Source organism: Jaculus jaculus, chromosome 15, assembly GCF_020740685.1.
Source record: "Jaculus jaculus isolate mJacJac1 chromosome 15, mJacJac1.mat.Y.cur, whole genome shotgun sequence".
In the NCBI taxonomy this organism is placed as follows: domain Eukaryota; kingdom Metazoa; phylum Chordata; class Mammalia; order Rodentia; family Dipodidae; genus Jaculus; species Jaculus jaculus.
The window spans coordinates 39153314-39173101 of record NC_059116.1 but is presented as its reverse complement, the minus strand read 5'-3'; the positions used below and the strand labels follow the sequence as shown (position 1 = coordinate 39173101).

The 19788-nt window shown below is 39.3% G+C and overlaps 1 protein-coding gene across 1 annotated transcript in view; it reads right to left on the bottom strand.

Moving 5' to 3' along the window:
• LOC123455049 (adhesion G protein-coupled receptor E1-like) overlaps positions 1 to 19788 on the bottom strand; it is a 34198-nt gene that overhangs the window by 9986 nt on the left and 4424 nt on the right. The window lies entirely within an intron of this gene.

The following is a 19788-nucleotide window of genomic DNA, read 5'->3' as shown; positions in this document are numbered from 1 at the left end:
TCTCCGATCAAAAGCTCATTGTGGATGATAGCCCCATGCTGGTACTGTGCGTTACAGGTCAGTGCCGACTAAGAAAATGAGGAAAAAGATAAATAATATACAAAAGGTAGAGGGAAGACAGAGAGAGCGGGAGAAGAAGGGAGGGAAGATGTAGAAGATTAAGATTAGCCTTGATCATACCCTCTCCAGTGCCTTGTGTTTCAGGTATTCCCTTTATGGGCCTGGTAAAGGTTCAGCCATTTGGTCTGCCTTTTAGGAAGTAGAATTCTATGGTACCATAACCATTTGGGTCTATATTTGTGTTTCCCACCACTTTGATACCCTCCCCATTCATCCTAGTGTCTAGTCCACAAGATGCTTGCTGGATATGTAAAGTATCTTGGGTAGATTCAGGTTAGGTGCAAAAATGAGGGAGAATATGTGGCGATTTGTGTGTGTGTGTGTGTGATTGGGTAAGTTCACTGAGAATTATCTGTTCCAGGTTGGACTATTATTCCTCAAATTTCATTGTGTCATTTTTTTTTTCTTACTGCTGTATAGAATTACATTGTGTAGATATACCACATCTTAGTTATCCATTTTTCTGATGATGGAAATCTGGGTTGATTCCAGCTCTTAGCTCTTAGGAATTGAGCTGCTGCAAACATGGATGAGGAAATCTCTCTAGCCTGTGGTTTGAAGATTTTAGGGTAGATGCCCAGGAAGGGAATAACTGGGTCTGTTCATATCTCTATAGTCAGCTTTCTCAGGAGTCTCCATATTGCTATCCAAAGTGGTTGTACCATCCTACATCCCCACCAACAGTGGATGAGTGTATCTACTTCTCCACATCCTTGCCAGCATTTATTTTCATTTGATTTTTTCTTGTTTGCTCTCCTTATTGGGTTAAGGTGGAATCTCATAGTTGTTTTAATTTGCATTTCTCTGATGATTAGGCATGATGAACATTATCTTAAGTACATGTTTGCTATTTGTATTTCTTCCTTTGTGAACTGCTGTTCAGCTCCTTGCCACATTTTGTGAGTATGGTGTTTGAGTTCTTACTGTTTAGATTTTTGAGTTCTTTGTAGATTCTAGAGATTAGGTCTCTATTAGTTGGATAACCTGCAAATATTTTCTCCCATGGGTAATCTATTGGCTTTGCTTATTGCATGCTTGTCTGTAAGGAAACTCTTCAGCTTCATGTGATCCCATTGGTTCAGTGGCTGTTTAAGTTCATGAGCTACTGGGATTTTGGTCAGGAAGTCTTTTACCACTCCTATATCATGGAAAGTATTTCATAAATTTTTCTCCAGGAGTATTCGATTTTCTGGTCTTATGTTGAGGTCTTTGATCCATTTGGATTTCAGTGTATTGCATGGTGAAATGTGTCGATCAAGTTTCAGTTTCCTGCATATGGTTATCCAGTTTGTCCAACACCATTTGTTGATGATTCTGTCTTTTTATCGGCCTATATTGTTCAGGACATTGTTAAATATCAAGTACCTATAGTTGCTTGACCCAAACAGCGGGTCCTCAAGTCCATTCTATTGATCTATACTCCTCCTTTTATGCCAGTATCATGCTGTTTTTATTACTAGGGCTTTGTAATATAGTTTTAGAGCAGGTATGGTGATATGGCCCGTGGTATTTCTTTTGGTGAGGATATGTTTGGATATGCAAGGCCTTCTTCCTTTCCATAAGAAATTTGAGATCATTTTTTTCTATCTGTGTGAAGAACACTATAGGGCTTTTAATTGGAATTTAATTAAATCTGTACATTGCCTTTGGTAGGATTGCCATCTTCACAATATTAATTCTGCCTATCTAGGAGCATGTGAGGTCTTTCCATTTTCTCAAGTCCTCCTCAATTTTTTTTTTGAGTGTTTTTATGTTTTCATTTTAGAGATCTTTCACTTCCTTGGTTAACATTATTCCAAGATATTTTATTTTAATTTATTTGTTGCTATTTTAAAAGGGTCTATGTCCCTTATTTCTTTCTCTGTATCTTTGTCATTTGCATATACAAATGCTACTGATTTTTGTGCATTAATTTTGTATCCTCCTACTTTGCTATAGGAGTTATCACCTTCAGGAGTTTTGGGATGGAGTTTCTCAGGTCCCTTACATATACAATGATGTCATCAGCAAATAGAGCTAACTTAACTTTCCAAATTGTATCCCTTTTATTTTCTTCTATGTCTTAGTGCTTGACTTAGGACTTCCAGTCCTATATTTAAAAGCAGACGTGAGAGAGGACAACCCTGTTGTTGTTGCTATTACTGATCTTAATGGGAATTCCTCCAGTCTCTCTGCATTAAGTATTATTTGGGCCTTTGGAGCTTTGTATATTGCCTTTATTATATTAAGGTATGAACCCACCATGCCAGTTCTCTCCAATGTTTTGATCATGAAGTGATGCTGTATCTCGTCAAACGCCTTTTCTGCATCTATCAAAAGGATCATGTGGATTAACCTTGTTTATGTGGTGTATTACATTGAGAGATTCCTGTACAATGAACCACCTCTGTGTTCCTAGGATAAATCTCACTTGGTCAAGGTGGATAATGCTTTTGATTTATTGTTTGATTTGTTTTTGATTCAGATTGCGAGCATTTTATTCAGGAACTTTGCATCTAAGTTTATCAGGGAAATAGGCTGGTAGTTTTCTTTTCTTGTGGCATCTCTGCCAGGTTTTGGATTAAGGATGATACCAGCTTCATAAAAAGATTTGGGTAACTTTCCCTGTTCTCCAATTGTGTGGCACAGTTTGAGGAAGATTGGTTTGAGTTCTTCCATGAAGGTTTGATAGAATTCAGCTGAGAAGCCATCTGGACCTGGACTCTTCTTTTGGGGAGTTTTTTTTTTATTATTTCTTTTTCATTCTCCATGATTGTGATGGGTTCATTGAGGTGATTAATCTGTTCTGAGTGTAGCTTTCATAGATGCTATGCATCCAGGAATTTATCCATCTCCTCCACATTATCCAGTTTTTTGGAGTAGAGGTTTTTGAAATAAGTCCTGATGATTCTCCTAATTTCATTTATGTCTGTTTTGATCTCTCCTTTTTCATTTTGAATTTGCTTAATTTGAAGCTTCTCTTTTTGGGTATTTGTGTAGAAGAATGTATAGTCTCTTGATTTGGGATGGAAAGTTCTGTAGATGTCCGTTAGGTCTAAGGGATCAATGGTTTTATTTAGCTCTCTTACTTCCATGTTGAGCTTCCATTAGGATGATATGTCTGTTACTGTTTTGAAGTCCCCAACTACGGTGGTGTTGGTGGTTATTTCTGTTTTATTGTCAAGGAGGTTTTGTTTTATGAACTGTTGTGTCCCAGTGTTTGGTGCATAGAGATTTATGATTGTAATATCCTCTTGATGGGTCGTTCCCTTGATATGTAGGAAGTGGCCATCTTTGTCGTTTTTGATTGTCTTTGGTTTGAAGTCTATTTTATCTGATAGTAATATAGCTATGCCCATGTTTCTTATTCCCATTTGCTTGGAATATTGTTCTCCATGCTTTCAACCTGAGGATATGTCTGTCTTTAGTGGTGAGGTGGATTTCTTGAAGGCAACAGATTGAGAGGTCTAATTTTTTCATCAATCCTGATACCTTGTGTCTCTAGATGGGTGAATTAAGGCAATTAATATTTAGGATTAGGACTGTGAGATTTGATTTGATCCCTGCCATATTATGTTGGTAGATGTGTGTTGGTGTTTTCATTGACTTTGAATTTTGTTCTGCCTACTCTGAGTTTGATTATGGTGAAATGCTTCTTGTAGGCATTTGAGTTTGGTTATTTGTTTCTCCTCTGTGGAGAATTTCCTGAAATACTCTCGGTAGGTTTGGTTTTGTGTTCATTTAATTGTAAAGCTGAATTTTGTCATGGAAAGTTTTTCTTTCACCATCTAGTATGTGGGAAACTTTTGCTGGGTAGAGTAGTTTGGGTTGGAATCCATAGTTTCTTAGACTTTGCCATGTTTCTTTCCAGGATCTTCTAGCTTTATGGGTTTCCATAGAGAAGTCTGAAGTAATTCTGATGGGGTTTCCTTTGAAAGTAGTGTGCAGTTTTTCCCTAGCTGCTTTTAGTTTTTTCTCTTTGCTGACAATTTTTAGAGTCTTAATGACAATATGTCTTGGAGAGTTTCTCCTTTGGTTCAGTCTGTTTGGAGTTCTGTTGGTTTCTTGTATCTGGATGGGCCTTTCTTTTAAGAGACTGAGGAAGTTTTCTTCAATTATTTTGTTAAATAAATTCTCCATGCCTTTGGTCTGAATTTCTTCTCCTGCTATTCCGATGATCCTGATATTATGATGTTTAAGTGTATCCCACAATTCCCTCATGTTCTGTTCATAGGAACTTTTGAACTTACTGAAATTTTTGAACTCTCAAATTGTTTCTTCCATCTTGTTTTCCAGATCAGAGTTTCTATACTCCACTTGGCTGACTCTTTTCGTGAGAGCTTCAATTAAGTTTGCATTTTCTACTACTTTTCTATGTATAATTTCCATCAATCTGTCAACTTCCCTTTTCACATCATTTTCTGATTTCTTGATGATTCTTGGAATTCATCTTTGCATTTCTTTATGTCTTCCTTTTGCATGGCCAGCTGATTTTTAAGGTCTTTTTTTGTTTTTCTCTCTCCCTCAAACTCTTAACTCTGTTTGAACTCCTTCCAATTTCTTATCTATTAGTTCTAGTTTAATGATGGCAGCATCTACATGATTATTGGTCCTTTATTGCTTTCCTGCAAGTTCTACCAGTAGGTTGGTCAGGGTTGCATTGCTCATAGCTTCAATTTGATGTTCTGATCCTAATGACACTTCTATGTTTTGGTTAGATGTATTCTTTGTAGGACTGGGTGATCTAACTGGATTTTCTTGCATCTGATTTTTCACCTTATTTCTTTTGTGCTGTGGTCTGCCAGTGACAGTGTATGGGCATGTAGGTGGGTGGACCCACTAGGGCTCAAGTGCAATGGGTATCTTTGGCCACCTGGCACAATTGCCAAGCAGACTGGACTTTGGCTCTCACTTGCCAAAGCCGCCATTCTACTGCCTGGAAGGGGCACCAAAATTGACTGAATTATCAAGCAGTAATGTGCCAAAGCTGCCTGCATTCAAACAAGGTGGGACACTGAGGTGCCAAGTACTGAAGCAGCCCAAACTCTGGCTGGGAACACTGGGACCCGGAAGCAGTCTGGGCTGCCCCACCACAGGACAATGGTGGATGATTAGTGAGGCAGACAGGTAGAGGATGGCACCTGATCTAGTGCAGGAGTAATTGACATGTGTGCGAAGCAGTCTAAGCTACTGCAAGGAGATATTGATTGGTGTGTGTTAGCAGTGGTGGCAGACACGTGTCTATTTGGGGGGAGGGGTGGGATACCTGTCCTCGAGGGTATCCCCTATTCTCACCCCGTGCCCTCCCAGTGACAATCTATTTGAGATTGCTTTCCGCTAAAAGGCCCAGTGAATGCTTAATGTCTTGCCTTTCTTTCAAAGGGATTTGCTGCACAGCTAGGCAGTTACTGTCTTGGCCAGAAGGCCAAGTTTGAATCTTTTATTGTCATTATTTAAAATAATTTTGGGCCTAAGACTGGGGACCAGAGTGATGGACCAATGGGCTTTGATGGTCACTTTCCCCTTATTTTACGGGGTTGGAGGGAGCCCTGGCAGGAGTTTAAAGGCTTTCCCTGTATGTCAAATTTTGACCAACACTCCCTAGCCCAATGAAACTCCTTTTTGTATTTAGGGCAGCAGGTTCGAGAGGCATTGGTTGTCCCCCCAGAGGGTGGGGGAGGCTTTGTCTTGTTGAGGCACTCCTTTTTAATGTGGCCCTTGTCCCCACACCAAAAATATGTTGATTTTTTTAGGGTTTAACTGTAAAGTGGAGTTCGGAGTGGCCAAATATCTTTGCTTATTTTCCTGAAGGGTGGCAGCCATGGCCCTAGCCTGATGGGAGATAGTGTCAATGTCCTTGGTGGCTATAATTCATCTACTAATGGAGTTGTCCTTGAGACCTGCACAGGCTAAGCAGTGATATATTATCAGATCTATGCTTCCGTGTTTTGATCAATAACATTTTTTTTTAATTATGGATATACTCAGTATGTAAACAGCACATGTTGGTATGAACTTTAACCTTAACCTTGTGCCCTCATCCTAAGGAACCCTCCTCACTGGGGATGCCAGTTAAGCCCATTGTGACTGTGGGTCATAATTTGTGGGGGTAGAGACATTGTCTCTGTGTATGCTGTCCCAACTTGTGGCTCTAACAAACTTTCTGCTCATTTTTTCATTAATTTCCCTGACCCATGTTGGGTTCATTTTAGGTCTGCTTCAGTGATGGACTCTTGGGACCCTCTGTGTCCCTGGATATCATATTTTGCAGGAGTTGAGTGTCTTCTGTGTCTATCTTCTTCTACCTTGTGCTGATATCAGGTTCACTCAGAAAACAGCACTCTTGCTCATTTCCCCAATTACTCTGTGGTTTCAGGTAGGGTTCTTATGCTGTGCAAAGGACTGACTCTCCTCAAGTCCTGCATCCATCTGAGAAAGAGAAGATGACTCTCCAATGGACACTGAAGTCAGCAAAGATTAAATGGGATAAGCATTGTTAGTATAGAGAGAATTTAATGGGTGTAGGCCCTCTTGTAGCCTGAGATTGGTGGGAGCTTGATATTGGAGAGTGAACTCATTATTTAGATATGATTCTGACTCGTTTCCCAGTTCCAGGTATGGGTTCCTTTCCACTGAGTGGATGTTATCCAATCCAAAACCAGCTGGTTACCACCATGGCTCTGTGCCACTATTGCATTGGGGTGAGCATTTCATCAAGTTGTTTTCTTCTAAGTAGCTTAGACTTCGATTTGTTCAGACAGATGTTGGCAATTTTCCCTCACTAGCTCATGTAAGCACCTTCTGGCACTAAATGGGCTGTCTGGGTAATGACTCTCTTCCAGATTTCAACCAGGTCTCTCCATAACATGTTGTTTTGATTAATATGGGTTTGTTTTATATTTTGAAACTGGTATGTTGATGCAACCAACAGTATAATGTTTGCTAAGGGAACTTATGGTGTCCAAGGCATTTTGTGCTCTTTTATGAAAATGTTAAGATATATTTTTATATTTTACTAAAGAAGAATAGTGTATTTTGGATGGAATGGCCTTGGTTTTAGTAGTGTGGCCATTTCACATTAGTTTAATGCCTTCTTACAATCAACACACATGCATAATGTGGTAATTTGAACATATGTCTCCCATAACTCAGGTATTTTGTTACAGCTTATAACGTGGACATCCAAGAACCTATCTAGGCAAGGTTTAAGTGGGGACAGCTCTTGGAGTACTGCCCTAAGATGTCACTGGGGGTGAATTTGAATTCCAGCAAAAAGATGTAGTAGAGCAGTGTGAACATTGAGAGTCCGGCTGCTGGATTTTGTTTGTAGCTTCTTGCAGTACTGATGGAGCTTCTCACAGGATCTGAAAACATGAAAAGAATCACTTCTTTCCTAAGCTGTTACTGGTTTGAATGCTTATCCCAGCAACATGACACTGTCTAACACAAGTTATTCCTTTTAAAATAAATTTTGCTCAAATTCTCACAATTTGAGTGGGGTAGAACCAGAATCTATAATGTATATTAAATGAGCTGGCCATAGCGAAGTTCCACTAGAATCCATATTTCTTGCATAAACCTCATGATCCAAGCTTCCATTGTCTGATATTCTGTTGGATTTCCAGACTATAACCATAATGGACCAGTAACATCTGTTTACATTATGGTAATGCTACTCTAGTCCAAAGATCCAAATATGTCTACAGTCTTCCAGAATTCCAGTTCCAAACAACAAAAAAAAATCCCTAAAATATAATGCTTAGGATTAGTGTACCAAGAGCAAACATATCAGTACCAGTACTCCGTATAACTGTTTTTCTCATTCCTAGAACCTAATATATGACCAGAAGCAGTTTAAATAATGAAGAGGTTTATTTTCCACTACAGTTTCTGAGAGTAGAGTCCACCATGGTGAAGAAAGCACATTTAGAACAGGAAGATTACCAGGATAACTTCAATAGGAAAAAATAGATAAAACTGAACAGGAAGTATACTTGAACTGTACACCTTTACTACCACACCCTTAGCACACTTTCTGAAGCAATTCTCCACTTATGAAAGGCTCCAGAATCATCCCAAATGGCCCCACCAAATATTGATTATGTATTCAAATACACAAGCTAAAGGTGCAGTTTTCATACAATGAATCACTATATTCCATTGTGAAATCACAAGGCTACACTTTGAAACTGCCTTCCTCCACCGAGATATGACATCATGTACTCTGAAATTTTAAAGCTCCATTCGATCATCATAATACTGTGACATTACAATGATCTTAAGTGATTTCACATTGCACAACTAGGATATCAAATTTCCCTTCTATGACATCACAAATAGAATTATGTTATCTCCATGCCACATTATCCCCTTGAATACCTACAGTGAGCAAGCAATTACTCTATGTGACATCACAAACCCCACTGACACATCAAAATATCAACATTGGCACTAAAATTTCTTAGTGTAACATCACAATGAGCAAATATGACATCAGAATGCTAAAATTGGACATTACATCCCAGTGTTAAATAACAGCTATCCATGGTAACAGCATAAAATCATATCATCACTTGGCAATGTTCCAGCACATCATCACAATGCCCATTTTTTACATTATAATGTATAGCTGTGTCATCACAATATCAAATTGTGACATCAAAAATGGTACTGCTACCTCATAAAGCCACATTGATAAATTACAATACCTTATTGTGACATCACTTTGCCACCATTTAAAACGACCATAACTCACTTTATGTTCAAAATGTCTCATTTTGACAAAATTCTGTGATAGCAACTACCCAACTGCCATCACAATCCCAAAATGTGATACCTTAAAATCTCATTGTGACATCACAATGCCCACACTGACTCACTATACCCCACTGTCATGCCAATGTCCCACTGTGACATACTGATTACACACTGTGATGCGTCACACCCAACTGTCACATCAAAATTCCAAAATGTGAAAGTATAATTTCATAACCCACTGAGAGAGTATTTTGATGTCAATGTGATGCTCCAGGGAAGTATGGTAGAGACACATTTGGAAATGTAGTGTCACAGTGCTGTATTGTGATTGTATAATATGTGCTGTAAGGCAACAGTGAGGCATGATGTTTCAAAGTACGTCAGAATTTTCACAATAGAGGATTGTGATGTCATAGACATAAAGGTGATTCTATAGTTTGTTGTTAGATACGGGAAATATCCCTGTGCCAGATTGATTATAAAATGTCCCCTGTACCATAGACTCATGAGTTTGTTCCAGCTGGTGGAGCCTTTGGGGGGTAGAGATCTTGAGTTATTGTGTTGCTTTGCAGTACATGGGTTCTCATAGCAAAGGTATTATTGCTGCATTTCACTCACTCTCTCAACTACTCCCCTGCTGATGTGGAGAAATGTGGTCCAGTTGTCTGCTTCTGCCATTCTTTCCCCAATATGATGAAACTTCCCATCAACAGAGTAAGACAGAGAAAAAAAAAAAAAAACTTAACTTATACAAGACACGTGTTTTGTCCGAAAAGAATAGTATTGCAGTCAGTTTTGCATTGTGGGTAGAAATCACTGACCAGGATCACCTTATGGAGAAAAGAGGTTTATTTTTCCTTACAGACTTGAGGGGAAGCTCCATGATGGCCGGGGAAATGATAGCAAGAATAGAGGTTGGACAACACCTCCTGGCCAACATCAGGTGGACAACAGGCACAGGAGAATGTGTCAAACACTGGCAAGGGGACACTGGCTTTAATACACATAAGCCAGCACCCAACAATACACTGCCTCCAAGAGGCAATAATTCCCAAACTTCCATCACTTGGGAACCTAGAATTCAGAACACCTAAGTTTATTGAGGATACCAGAATCAAACCACCACATTCTGACTCTGGCCCCCATAATCTGATAACCATCCATGATGTAAATTGCAATGCACTCCATCCAACTTTAAAAGTCCCGAATTTGTTTATTTATCCTAATGATGTTCAAACATCCCCATAATCCAAAGTCTTTTAACTGAGCCATAACACACACACACAAATCCTTTCAAAATTCCTATGTTGACACAGAATAAACACTCAAACTGCACAAGATGGCACTGGCCATAGCAAAGAAATATTCAACCAATACAAGACTTAAAACAACCAGGGCAAAAATCAAATTCTGTAGTTAAATGTCCAGCAACTCTAGTCAGTGACAAATCTCCAGGTTGATAATTCTAACCAGCAACATGTCTCTGGAGTTCCAATTCCACCCCTTCCGCTAGGCTATTCACAGTCCTTGAAAACTTCATCTGGGGCCAGCAGCTTTCCTTAGCAGCCATCTCATGGTCCTGATATCTCTACTGGGTCTCTACTGCAACCCAGAGTCCATCCTCACAGCAAGCCTCTCACACAAACTGTTTCTATCACAGTCCAGTCAAAGCTCTCACCCTTACAAGCCAATCCTCATAGTCCATAGTTCTTATTGCATTCAGGTCTTTCAAATCTGACCAGAATAGTCCATCAATCTGGATTTACAATACTGAAAGGTATCTCTTGGGCCAAGGTTTCAAATCCTTCCACATTCCTCTTTAAAATCAGCTCCAAAAGGGCAAACCCACACGGGCAGCAATGCCACTTTCAGTACCAACTTTATTGTTACAGTCATATTTGCATTGCTGGTAGAAATCACCCAACCAAGAGCAGCTTGGAGGAAAGAAAACAGTTTATTATGGCTTACAGACTTGAGGGGAAGCTCCATGATGGCAAGGGAAATTGATGGCATGAGCAGAAGTTTCCTATCACATCCTGGCCAACATCAATTAGACAACAGGAACAGGATAAAGCATCAAATACTGTCAATGGGACACTGGCTATAATACCCATAAGCCCATCCCCAACAATACACTGGCTCTAATAGGTATTAATTCCCAAATCTCCACCACCTGGGAACCTAGTGTACTGTGATGACCCAGTAATCCACTGCAATTATATTTGATATCTTAAACAATTCAGATACTAGTATGTCATAGGCTAGGTCAGTTATGCCATTTTGAGAAATCATGATGTCACAGTAGATATGAACTATTGTGGTCATGTGATATAAAATCTGAGTATTTTGAGGTCACAGTTTAGAAGTGAAATTATTGTATGCTGTTTGTATGTCAAAATGTGCATTGTGGTATCATGATGGGAATTGTGATGTCACAAAATGGCATTAAAGTTTTATAGTGCAATTGTGATATCAGGGTATATTTTTAAAAACCATATTGGCCATTGTGATGTCACAATATCACACTGTCATGTCAAAATATTATATTATAATGCTAAAGTTGTGCATTGTGTTATAAATAGGACCTAATGCAATAAAATGAGGATATTGTGATATCATGGTAGGACATTTTCAGTCCATAGTAGGGCATTATTAGCTCATGGTACAGAATTATGATGTCACACTACAGTATGGTGATTCAAAGTGGGTAACGAGATACAAAAGGTGACAGGTTGATACCTTAGGTAGGGGACTGTGATGTCAAAGTCGGGTATTATCAGGTCATAGTTTCACTATCTGTCTGAATTGGGCATTGTGCTTTCAAATTAGAGGACTGAGACATCACAGTATGCTACTGCTGTCACAGGCGACATAGTGAGATCACAGTAGTCTATTAGGTTGTCATTTTGGGCCATAACAATTCACCCTGGGGCATTTTGACATTACAATGTTGCTGGGTGAACTAACAGCATGGCGTTGTTAGGAAAGAGTGCAGCAATATAGTATCACAATAACAAAGGGTGATATCACCTCTGGTCATATTTTTTTTAATGAAAATTGACTTTTTATTTAGCATGAACCAGCCCAGTTTATGTAATGTCATTGGCGTGTTCAGGCTATTTCAATATTCCTTTTTTGTTAAATTTTGTTTGTTTATTTATTTCTTTGAGAGCAACAGACAGAGAGAAAGAGGCAGAGAGAGAGAGAGAAAATGGCTGTGCCACTGCAAATGAACTCCAGATGTGTGCGCCCCCTTGGGTGCGCATCTGGCTAACGTGGTTTCTGAGGAATCAAGCCTCAAACCAGGGTCCTTTAGGCTTCACAGGCAAGCACTTATCATTAAGCCATCTCTCCAGCCCCAATATTCCTTTGTTAATTTCACCCTCAATAAACGATGCCCATCTCTTTCCACATGCAATTATACTCCTCACATAAAGTATCTAATCACCATACCCATGGCTATAACCTACCAGCTCTTTCCAACAATACCCTAGCCATGGAATTTATATGCCAAGGAAGGAGGCAAGAGCTTCTCAAATACAATGACAACATTTTCCTCAAAATACATAACGTCTCCATAACAACATACAGGAAACTTTAGAGTTGACAGTCTCCATATATTTGTTTAAAACTCTAAAATAATGTTTTATCACTGAAAACTCACAATCAGTGATGAATTAGGATTTCACAACTGCTCTTTATTTTGATGTCACAAATTGTCATGTTAAATTTGGGGATTAAAATGTCACAGTATGGTGCTTTGATGTCAATGTTAGTCATTGAGGAAAGAACATAAAAGGCCAAACCATATTAGACAATATGATACAAAAATACACAGGGGTACTTACCACATTGGCCTGTGTATGATATATGGCAAGAAATTAATCAGCAGTGCACATATGCTATAAACAATTCCATGAGCATCTGGTCTTGGGAAACCTTTGTTATGACTTGTATATCTGCTTTTATCTGTGTAGCAGGTTCTTCCCTAAATAAAGGCTATCACATTTAACTAGGGTTCCCAGGAAAGTCTATAAATTCCTTTGGCCTCATAATCTATAAGCCTAGGCAGAATCCTTCTTACCTCAGATTTGGGGTAGTCAGAAGAATTAAGTTTTTCTCATATATAATTCAACTACAGGAAATGGACAATAAAATCACTGTAGAAGGAACTATAGAATAGGCCCTAGAGCTGCAAATATGTTGTATGGAGCCAACTAAATCATGCAAGGTCCCTCATTTGGGCCTTGGTAGGATAAAGGTCTTTCTGAGTCTTTCATACTGAAATGTAGGTGGAATACACATTGGCTGACTGTAGAATGAGATAAGCTAGATTGGTAATCCAAGGAGGTTGTGTTGACATTGTGAAATCAGCTTTCTGCTGCAGCATAATACAAGAAGTTTCCAAACCAGGGAAAGGAAGAGTGAGGGCAGTACACTGGAAGGGTTAAAGTATGTGTAGCAAGAACTCCCCTCCAATGGCTGTCATGGTTTCTAATAAAACAAGTCACTGTGTTGACCCACATAGATATAGTCACCTGTGCCCACCACCATTGGCTGCCATCTTAAAGAAGACAGTCACTGGGAAGCATGAGTTAGAAGTGGTTATTGGTGAGATTGTCAGTTGGTGGAAAAGGAAATAGAGATTTATTGACTAAATATGAACAAAATACCATGGCATACATGTATAAAAATATCAAAATAAAATTCATTTGCAATGCTAATTTGAATTAGTAAGAGTAATTATATTAAAACTTAAAAGGTCATTCACAAATATATTCTTAAGTGTTTTTGCCTGCAGAAGTATTAACTGGTTATAAAAAAGCTGACCATCTTGTTGTTTTTTAATGATTGTTTTTTTATTTTTATAGAAAAAGTCACACTATAATGCCAGTTAACCAGGAACTCCTTCAGTAGCCCACAACTGGGTCTAGCCTCATCATGGCCATTCTTTCACCACAACCTCCAGACGACTTTGAAATATGAAAGCTGAAGGTGTTGCTCCAGTATCATTGAGAGTTACACTCCTGAGGACACAGTCAGAGCCCAGGGTCAAGGTCAATCAGTGGGCCTCAAGTTGAACCTGATCACGTGTTTTAATCAACAAACTCCTATTGAAATGTACTACATATACCCATGGGGTTGTATGATGAAATTTCATAACAATGATAAAGAAAGTAATTGATTTAAAGGTTGTGTGTTGTCCAAATCAAAAGCATTTGAAACTATGACACTGCACAGCAAATATGAGGCAGCTCCCTTTCTGGATCATTTAATAATCAAGTGTATTTTCTGAAAGTCTTCCTCAGAAACAGATTCTTATTTGTACATTTTGAAAATTTTCTCTTATAATCTCATGAATGGTGCCAATGCTGATCATCTGAGGATCCCAGTTTGTTCAGAGAGACCCAGATAACACCAGTCCAGGTGTGATTAGTGTGTACAACTCATTTTATCTCTGGTCTCAGAATCTGGAATAGGAAGAAACTATTTTCAGTGTCAACCATTCTACATAGACCCAATTCATCTGAAGTTAAAAGAAATTGTTAGACATTCTTGGTGTTCCAAAATAGTATCTGGGGAGTATCTGCTTATGGTACCAAGAAAATCATGAAACTGACAGTAACCCAGGGGTACTATATGACTCCAGCATGGGAAATATCTATAGAGCTTTGACAACTCTGCATTGAAGAAACTCAGTAAACCCAGTAAAGATTCCAGTGACCCAGTGACTCTTAGATGGAATAGGCCACTCCTGGCTCAGCAGAGTAGAAGAGACATCTTTAAGCACTGGTCTGGAATTAGGGTGAGATTTTCATTTTATTATGATAAAGTTATATGTGACTGTTTCTCATATTTAAATAATTCATAATATATTCATTAAAATGTATTTAAAGAATGATGGGCTAGGGAGGTTGTGTAGCAGTTAAGAAACTTGCCTGAAAAGCCAAAGTACCCAGGTTTGAGACCCCAGGACCCACAAAAGCCACATGTACAAGGTGGCACATGCATCTGGAGTTCACTTGCAGTGGCTGAAGGCCCTGACATACCTATTGTCTGTACATCTCTGCATTACTCTCTCTCTCACTAACAAATATATTTTTTTAAAGTCTAAAAAAGAATGAAAAGTGCTTCTCTTCATCTCCTAAAGAAACCTAAGAGAGATATCACTGGCAAAAAATATGAGTGTAACAATAGAAAATTGGTGAAATTCTGAAGATTGACATGTCACTTGTCCTTAAAACACTAAGTTGGTCAAGAAAAATGGGACACTTCCACAGTGAAGGGAAGAGAGAGAAATTAATCCTGGTGAGTGTCATGTGCCAATCTTTTGTTTCACATTGGGGGTAGAGTACTCAGAGTTGATCCACTGTAGAACAGAAACGGAAGTTCCATCCATCTTGCCCATCACACAGTGAGAGGGTGGGTGGAAAGTGCAGAGACTGTGTGTTATAGACCTAAGAACAAGTTGACAGGGAGAGGCTTACCAAAACTGAGTTTGGGCTCAAGCCAAAACACTGAATGAAATAGCCGTAGAGGTTATTAAGAGACTGTAAGCCTGTGAATTCACAGTTAATCCCTGATGAAATCATCCCCAGCCCCAACAGCAGAGCCAGTCTACACACATGTCCCATCATTGAGAACTTATCCTACTCTACTTTCCCTCCTTGGTCATCTGTAATTTTCTCTATTATGTGTAATTTTTCCTCTCTCTTTACATGACCTTCTGCTGACAGCTAATAGTTGAACCCCTCCTTTGTATGTCACAAAGAAGCTTGATGCCTTCCCAAGATACACACACACATACACACACATACACACACACACACACACACACACACACACACACACACACATACACACACACACACATCCTAGATATTCCCAACCATTCCCAACCCCAAGGCTGCTTGCAGTTCCCAGTGAGGAGGGCAGCATGTTGCAGTGGAATAGGAGACAACCATGTTGATCCATCCCTCTAGTTGGCATAGTGTCTCTTCCATCATCAATAAAAGGCACGGATATTATGAGTATTGGGAAGTAATCAGGCACATGTTGAGACTGGTGCAATGCAGAAGATTTGGCACTGGTGGTATAGTGTAAAAAAATCACAGAGAAGTTGCTGAGACTGCCAGGGAAAGGCCATGTATTAAAAGATGAGAATACACAATAAACACTATATGGAGAACCAGCTATATCATCTGGTGGACACAGCCTGCTTTCAGGGTATGCATTTTATACTAAGAAAGTCACCATATATATATTAAGATATAGGTAAGTAAGATAAGTAACTTTTGTCATTGCTGTGAAAACATTACTGACAAGTAGTTTATTCTGGTTTAGAGTCTGTAGAGATTCGTTCCCATCATGGTGCATGGGTCCATAGTAAGTAGGCCAGACCCCTTCTTAGGGGCTCCTTCCACCTCCCTCTTTCTGGGTGCCTGTGTGGACAGTGTGTGGGCAGACACTCAGTATGGAGAGAGTAGAACAAACCTCTGCTTCCAGGCTCATCTCACCCCCCAGTCTGAGTTCCTTGAAAGCACAGTGTGTGGGCTTGCCCAGTAGTCAGGAGTGAGTAGGCCAGACTCCTGTTTCCTGACTCCTCCCACCTCCCTGGTCTGGGTTGCCTGCTCTGGTCTGTGTGCTGGAGGGCTCTGCACAAAATAGGCCAGACCATTGTTCCCTTATTCCTTCCAGTCCTTGTCCCTGGAAGATCCCACTGTACCTTGCTTGGGGAGGCCTGACCCTATGTGACCTGAGGAATCAGGCCTTTGGCTAGCCATAGTCTTACAACAGAAGCCTCCAATGAAATCAGAGAAATCAACAAAAAGTCATTTCCAAAATGAAAACACAATAACCAATGAAACACTAATCACAAAAGTTGCTAAACTAGAAGCAAACTATCAAAGAAAAAACAATTGTATCAATGAAATTGAACACAATAATATCCTATGGGGTTCAGCTTTTGACAGTAGACTTAACATGATTGAAGAAAATGCTAGAACACTCCAAAGAGATATGAATTAATTAAATGTAAGTCAAGAAATGAAAGATCTCAACAACTGGTTGATTAAGCTTAATAAAGACTTGACCAAATGCAAGAATGAACTCCAGGAAGCATCAGAAAATCAGCACTCAAATTGAAATTATACCTCAAAAAATAGATGGACATGATGAAAAATAATACAACAAATATCAAATACAAATTATAAAAACCTCTCTAGAACCTCTCACCAACAGACTCAATCATGTAGAACACAGAACTTCTGACCTGGAAGTTAAGACAGAAGAAATTGATTGGGAGGCCAAAATCTTTGCTAAGTCCAAAAAATTAAGTGAACAGAAAATGAGGGAACTGTGAGACATGCTAAAATTACTGAACATCTGGATCATGAGTATAGCAGAAGGAGAGCAAATCCAAACAAGAGGTATAAAGGCCATATTCAACAAAATTATGGAAGAAAATTGTCCCAATCTCTCAAAAGAGATGCCCATCCACACACAAGCAGCCCACAGAACACTAAACAGACAGGACCAAAGAAGGAACTCCCCAAGACACATCATAGTTAAAACTCTTAACAAAGAAAACAGAGAGTGTTAAGAGCAGCAAGAGAGAAACAATTGACAACATATAAATTCAATTCCATCAGAATTACATCATATTTCTCAATGGAAACCCTGAAAGCCAGAAAGGCCTGGAATAGAACACTTCAAAGTCTGAAAAGTTTTGGCTTCAAATCTAAGCTACTCTACCCAGCCAAAGTGTTCCTCATAGTAGATGGTGAAAGAAAAACTTTCCATGTAAAAAGTCAACCCTATGGTTATATCAGCACAAAGGCAAAGCTACAGAGAGTACTTGAGGAAATACTCTACACAGAACAGTCAAACAACCAGTCTCAAGAGCTAACAAGAAGATCACAAAAAATAAAATTATCAGGCTCAAAATAGTACAAAACGGAAGAAAGCACCAAAACACCTCATCTTGACATGGATTAATTCAAACCTCACATCAATATCCTTAAATATGAAAGGACTTAACTCACCCATCAAAAGACACAGATTATCTGGATGGATGAAATAACTGGACCCTTCTATCTTCTCTCCTCAAGAAACCCACCTCACAACTAAAGATGGATACCTCCTCATGATGAAAGGTTGGAAAATGATATTCTATACAAATTTCAATAAGATGCAAGAGGAAATTGCTATGTTAATATCTGATAAAGTATACTTCAAAACAAAAGTCATCAAAAAGGACAAAGAAAGCTACTTCTTACTCATCAAGGAAATTATACACCATGACTACATCACAATCACAAATATATATATGCCAATAACAGGTGCACCACAGTTTATCAAACAAAATATACTTGACAATAAAATAGAAATAAACACCAACACCATCATGGTCACAGACTTCAATACTTCATTATCATCAACAGACAGATCATCCAAACAGAAAATAAACAGAGAAATAATAGATCTCAACAACATCATAGATCAACTACACCTAATGGATATCTACAGAACTTGCCACCTCAACTCTACAAAATACACATTGTTCTCAGCATCCCATGGAATCTTTTCTAAAATTGACCATATATTAGGCCATAAAGCAAACCTTCATAAAGTCAGGAAATTTCCTGCATCATGTCATATCATAATGCTTTAAAGCTAGAAATTAGCAACAAGAGACACATCAAGAACTCCATCAAGTCCTGGAGAGTAAACAACACACTTTTAAACAATGAATGGGTCATGGAAGTAATCAAAAAAGAAATTGAAAATGTCCTAGATTTGAACGATAATGAAAACACAGCCTACCAAAACTTATGGGACTCAATGAAGGCATGCCAATAGTGGCATGTTTGCTCTGGGGGAAACCAACTGCTCTCTAATTGGACTGAAGGCCCAATGTAAGAGAGGGAATGCATGCCTGGTACTGTAAACCTAATCAAAAACCTATGCCAGGGGTGGCCATGTGCCTTAGAGGTATAAAGCCTGCTCTTTTCTGGATAAATACATATAGTACTCTCACCAAATTTCCCTGAAAGCACTACACTTAATATTCATACTCATATATTAATACTACTCTCACTTCTGGTGAGAGCAGCTTCTCTTTTCAGATGGCAATGACCACTGGGATGACCCAAGAGGCAACATATTGCTGAGAAGAAGGGTAGGAGGAGTGTCCAGCACTGAAACATCTCACACCCTCCACGGCTCAGGGTCCACTGTGGAAGAGGTGGCAGAAAGAATTTAAGATCCAAAGAAGGGTACCCCTCCTTACATACAACTGCCTGGACAGAATTTGGCCTCACTATCCAAGACCTCACAGTGCCTAGCAATACCTACACGAGACCCTCTTAATAGGAAGAGGATCCTAAGGGAATTGGTGGGTTTAAAGTTTACTAACCTATGCCTCGGGTCATTCCAGCACACAGGGAGTGAAGTGCAGCATTTAGGGAGAGAGCTGGGTGATTACACAGAGTTTCAGGGCTGTGCTAAGGCTGATAAGGAGTTTCCTAGGCACCTGGCAAATGGCCACAAGGTTACGGGCAAAGCTGAAGATTTATCTGAATGTCCAGGTATCCAATGGGAGAAGGAGTGGATTTAATTCCTGCCGTTCTCAGGGTCTGAGATTTTGCCTGAGGGTCCAGGATCACTGCTACCCCCAAGAATGTGGGGACGATACTGACTCACTGAAACCCATAAGAAAGGAGAGAGGAGCTCCCCTGCCTGTCGTGTCCCCAAGGTATGGCCAGCAGAGGCTAGAGCTTCTATGACCACTCCTTAGCTTGGGTCCTTCATGTCAGACAGCTTAGGTTTACTTTAATCCAGGGCCCTGCCTATGTCCAACAATAAACTATAAATATTTCATTCCATATGATGACAGCTCCCCATTATAAAAAAAATAAGGGAGCTGTTGTA